Source organism: Culex quinquefasciatus, chromosome 3, assembly GCF_015732765.1.
Source record: "Culex quinquefasciatus strain JHB chromosome 3, VPISU_Cqui_1.0_pri_paternal, whole genome shotgun sequence".
NCBI classification, from domain to species: Eukaryota; Metazoa; Arthropoda; class Insecta; order Diptera; family Culicidae; genus Culex; species Culex quinquefasciatus.
In genome coordinates, this window is record NC_051863.1 from 22,842,690 (window position 1) to 22,848,689 (window position 6,000).

The 6,000-nt window shown below is 32.2% G+C and overlaps 1 protein-coding gene across 1 annotated transcript in view; it reads right to left on the reverse strand.

Moving 5' to 3' along the window:
- Positions 1 to 5,760, reverse strand: part of LOC6034919 (tetratricopeptide repeat protein 28) — a 304,947-nt gene extending 299,187 nt beyond the window's left edge. Inside the window, exon 1 of the mRNA XM_038258885.1 lies at positions 5,689 to 5,760. The gene's annotated coding sequence lies outside the window, so the exon portion shown is untranslated. The remainder of the gene's footprint in view (positions 1 to 5,688) is intronic.
- Between the last annotated feature and the right edge of the window lie 240 nt (positions 5,761 to 6,000).

Genomic DNA, 6,000 nt, shown 5'->3' on the forward strand with positions numbered 1-6,000 from the left:
AACAATTCATGTATAAAAAATATTTTTTTGAATAATTTTTGAGTGTTTTCTATACTTATCAAAATAAAGAAAAAAGATCTCTTGGATGTTTTTTGCAGCACTGCTTGGAAAAATGTGTGTAACTCAATCTAAACATTTTTTAATTTTTTTCTTTGTTTTCTACAATGAGTTTTAGTCAATTTCGCACAACTTTCTAGAACAAAGCTAATTGTTTTACCCTCATGCTGACGAGATACAGTCTTGGGATCAAGTGTCCCCGGGGATCAAGTCTCCCCACTCTCCCCTATTGATGAAAGGATTTTTCCAAGCATTTCAAATGTAATAACACAATATATTTAAATAATCAATTTCTTTACAAAGCTACGTAGGTACTTTTGAAATACATTTTAACTTGTAGTTTTTTACAATATGATTATCAAATGATCGAGAGTTGTACAGACATTTCATCAGTTATAACACCTTTTTTGAAAATACTGAAAAATCCTAATACCCTTCAGGCGTAGCTCCCGGGACTCCACAGAAGACCCAGAACATTTCCACATATCGGTAGACTAGTCCCTGAACCTCCCTGAGGCTATCTGGATATGATCTAAGGTCAAAAACCATCGACCTCTGCCGTGTTACGGCGGTAGACCCTTCAGGCGTAGCTCCCGGGACTCCACAGAAGACCCAGAACATCACCACATACCGGTAGACTAGTCCCTGAACCTCCCTGAGGCTATCTGGATATGATCTGAGGTCAAAAAACACCGACCTCTGCCGTGTTACGGCGGTAGACCCATCGGACGTACCTCCTGGGACTCTACAGAAGACCCAGAACATCACCACATATCGGTAGACTAGTCCCTGAACCTCCCTGAGGCTATCCGGATATGATCTGAGGTCCAAAACCACAGTCAAATCGCCTAACTCATACTTGTACGGCGTTGAACCCATAGACCTTAACTTGACGAAGTTTCGGATGATCTAGAACATCGTAAACCATGGAAATTTGGTGTAGCTGTATAGCTGACTTCATAACGATTCCAAAACACTATAAATTTGTATAGTTTAGTTGATGTTTTATAAAAATATAGCCCATGTCTCCCATATAGCCAAAATCCCATAAGCCCTGTACCTCGCATATGCAACTCTTGCGACAAAACCGAATCAGGTGGAATGACTCGTATATGCAAAGTTGCATATACGAGGCGCTCTTATACGAGGTTTAACTGTATCACGCATTTTCGAAAAAATACTTAAAGTTTTAGTTTTTTACAGTAAGGGAATCGAATGATCGGGATTTTTTCAGACATTTTAATATTATATTTTAATACTAAAAATTTAAAATAATATGGTTCCCGAGCAGACGGAAATAACTTGGGAATAACATTTTTTGATATTTGAAAATACTAGGTAAATAACATTTTATGTTTGTTATTCCCCGTTATGATTTTTTTGCTATTGGATCGTTATTGTAATAACAGACTAATAACATTTTAAGTTATTCTTTGAACAAATCTTTGTTATTATTTTTTGTTATTTTAACATCTAATCCGATCATCCCAATAACAGTTCGAGGTATTCTTCCATAGCAAAAAATGTTATTCCAAAGTTGTTTTGGCTTTCCTCCAATGTCAGACCAATAACAAATTTTGTTAAGATAACATTAACTGTTATTAAACCCTTATGCAAAAATGGATTTTTCAAGAAGATTCCATAACACTTTATGTTATTTTAATAGTATTTGTTATTGAAATTACATGAATTTTGTTATTACCGTCTGCCCGGGTTATCAAATAATCGGGAATTTTTAATGTATACCCCGAGCAGACGGAAATAACGAGGGAATAACATTTTTTGATATTTGAAAATACTTGGCCAATATCATTTTATGTTATTTATAACAAGATTTGTTATTGGACGTTATGATTTTTTTGTTATTGGATTGTTATTGTAATAACAGACTAATAACATTTTTAGTTATTCTTCGAACAAAACTTTGTTATTATTTTTTGTTATTTTAACAACTAATCCGATCATCGCAATAACAGTTTCAGGTATCCTTCCATAACAAAAAAGGTTATTCCAAAGTTGTTTTGGCTTACAACCAATATCAGACCAATAACAAATTTTGTTATGATAACATAAACTGTTAATAAACCCTTATGCAAAAATTGATTTTTCAAGAAGATTCCATAACAATTTCTGTTATTTTAACAATATTTGTTATTGAAATGGCATGAATTTTGTTATTACCGTCTGCCCTGTACTCCAGTTTATATTTTCGAAACCCTCGATTATCTGAAGTTCAGTTATCTAATGAATTGGTACAATCAAAACATATAAAAAAGATCTCAATCGTTTAATACAATAACTTAAATTTCGAATTTTTTTCGAAAATACGCATTTTTTGTGAAAAAAATGAACTGTTAAAAAATTTAACTTTCGAATGTAATGAAAAAATCCCGATCTAATGATCTAATCTTATCTAATGACCTAGTTGTTAAAACTAAAATTTTGTGTTTTTTTAAATACGTAGCTTTGTGATTTTTCTTTAAATCTAAAAAAAAAATTGCAATGGAAACATGATTGAAAAGTTCCCGATCATTTCATGCTCAAGTTGTAAAAAATAAACTAAACCTAAAGTTTTTTTTCAAAAATACGTGATTTTGTGAAATTTTCAGGAAATCACAAAAAATATAATGGCTGTCGAAATGTTTGAAATATTTACGATCAAAACAAACTGATTTTCCAGTTTTTTTTTTTTCAAAAATACGTAATTTTCAGACTTTTTTTATATTTTCAAAAATTGTGTCAAGCTGTGAAATGTATGTAAAACTTCAGAACATTTGACAGCCAAAACAACATTTTTTATGATTTAAAAAAAATGCATTTTAATAGTTCAACTAAAGTTTAAAATAAAAAAAAAGTTTAAATCTTTTTCCTCTCGAGCAATTCCAGCTCAAATCAGGAATTTTTCTGGTACTTTTGTACCCGACCCTCTCCGATTTCAATGAAACTTTGTAGACATGTTATCCTAGTTCTATATAAGCCATTTTTGTGTATATGGAGCCAATAGTACTCGAAAACAACATTTGAGAAGGGCGTAAGGTATTTAAATAAAAAAAATACGTAATTTTCAGACTTTTTTTATATTTTCAAAAATTGTGTCAAGCTGTGAAATGTATGTAAAACTTCAGAACATTTGACAGCCAAAACAACATTTTTTATGATTTAAAAAAAATGCATTTTAATAGTTCAACTAAAGTTTAAAATAAAAAAAAAGTTTAAATCTTTTTCCTCTCGAGCAATTCCAGCTCAAATCAGGAATTTTTCTGGTACTTTTGTACCCGACCCTCTCCGATTTCAATGAAACTTTGTAGACATGTTATCCTAGTTCTATATAAGCCATTTTTGTGTATATGGAGCCAATAGTACTCGAAAACAACATTTGAGAAGGGCGTAAGGTATTTAAATATTTTTGTATTTTGTAATTTAAAAACTACTGTATCTCGAAGCCGTTGCGTCGTATCAAAAAGTGGTCAAAGACAAACTTGTAGGAAATTGGACGGGCTTTCTGAAAAAATACACTGAAGCAAAAATACACGCCACATCTATGAGATTTTTTTATTATTAAGTCTAAAACTTAAATTTAAAGGTGATGTCACGATTTTTTTTTCGTTCAAAATTTTTGAGGGAGTAGCCTAAAATGTTACCAAAAGACTGACGAAAAATGCAGGATGGTATGTCTCTGCTAAAAAAAAATACAAAAATCATTTACTAAAACAGTTTTTTTGAAAAGTGGTCTAAACGTCAAAATTTTTAAAACCCGGTAGTGGCAATCGATTTTCCAGACAATTTTACATAAAAGTCTCCATATTGACCATTGTCCTATGTCCAATCCTTGGGAAGATACAGCGGTTTTAAAAATAAAAATGTTGAAAAAACGAGTTTTTTGGTGGTTTTTGGCAATTTCTATATAACAGACTTGGTTTTTCAGTCTCGTAACTATTTTTACCGGAAAGCTCGTCCAATTTTCCATAAATTTGTTTCAATTTCCCATAAAATTGTTGAAATTTTGAACGAAAAAAAAATCGTGACATCACCTTTAAATTTAAGTTTTAGACTTAATAATAAAAAAATCTCATAGATGTGGCGTGTATTTTTGTTTCAGTGTATTTTTTTCAGAAAGCCCGTCCAATTTCCTACAAGTTTGTCTTTGACCACTTTTTGATACGGTGCAACGGCTTCGAGATACAGTAATTTTTAAAATTACAAAATACAAAAATATTTAAATACCTTACGCCCTTCTCAAATGTTGTTTTCGAGTACTATTGGCTTCATATACATAAAAATGGCTTATATAGAACTAGGATAACATGTCTACAAAGTTTCATTGAAATCGGAGAGGGTCGGGTACAAAAGTACCAGAAAAAATCCTGATTTGAGCTGGAATAAATAGTTTATTTCCTCTGCAAAAATTCACCAAAATCATTTTTTAAACTTATTTTGAAACCTCATGTAAACAGTATTTAGGAAGAATGTAATAAATAATTTTGAAACCTTGGGTATCATTATTTTACTTGTTTCATGTAACTTTACCAATGTATATTCTCAATATATCATATTTTATGACAAAGTCAGTATGCATTAATTATAGTTGTGTCCTTTACAATGTTTAAACGTGATTTGTTGTATCTTTTAAGCTTATGATTCAACTTACAGAAAAATGTGGAAAACAAGCAAAAATAAATAAAAACGTTTTCTGCTCACTTTTTTCCTCTATGGTTGCTAACATGAATAACATACTAATTAAGCCGGAAAAGGCAAAAATGATACAAATAATGTACAAAATAGATTATAACTATTAAAATTTCATATTTGCTTTCGAATATTTAAGATCTACCAATAAAAAATGTATTCTAACAAAAAAACTTTGAGAATTTTATTTAATTTTTTTATAATAATTTAAAAAATACTACACATTTTTGCAAAAATGCAATTTCATTTGCAATCTCAATAATATTGCGCAACGTTGAGGGTTCATTCTGCGGAAGAAGTCGATATCTCTCAGTTTTTTATTCCAAGGAACATTGTCTTTTCGCGCGCATCCTCCAGGCACTCAAGCCCTCTTGGTCGTCGTCGTCGTTTTTTTATCATCATCATAATGCGCGCTAATGAAGACATCTTGGGTCGAAATTTAGCCCAACTTTTTTATCCGTTTTGCAACACCTCGGCGGCCGGCCTTTCTCCCGGTTTTTCTTCGGCACGCTTGTATTGGTTTTTTTTTTTCGTTTTCCGAGAAATTTCCTGTTTTTCCCCCTTCTTTCGTGAGACTTTAGGCCAATATCGCGCGAACTGGTGTTTCATTATCTAAAATTATTATTGCTCGGTGTGTCATTTGGAGCTTTTTTGTAATCCGAGGATTTATTGCCAGACAGACGCGCGCGGCGGCGGATATTGAAGGGACGCAGCAAATTGATGGCGGGAAAGAAAAAGTTGAAGTACCGTTGAAATGGTATTGAGACTGTTGCTTGGAAAGGGAGAGGTTATCTTCAAAAATACAAAACTAACAGAAAAAAAGTGTTTATCTGCGGTACCCTAAAAGTCGAAACAAAATGTTATCTTCCCACCGAACATCTCAACAGGTAATTGATTCCACAGAAAAATAACAACCAATCTCGCCATAAACATTGCGATACTCACCTTCAACATCGCGACAGGTGAAACCACCGATCAATCATCGTTTTCGATTTCCACCCACACCACCATCGATCAGCTGCCATCAGCCAGAGTGACATGAAAATAAAAACAAGCGAGAAAAAAAAACAACATTATTAGACAGATCACATTACACATTTGAGCACGAATGTGGCGATTGGAAGATATAATCTCAACGAATTCATTCAACGAGGATGATTTTGTAGTTTAAGGGACTTTGAAAAACTTTAATTTTGTTTTTTTTTTTTCGGCAAAGTTGTAAATATTGATGAGGACTATTCATAAAAAATGTTACTC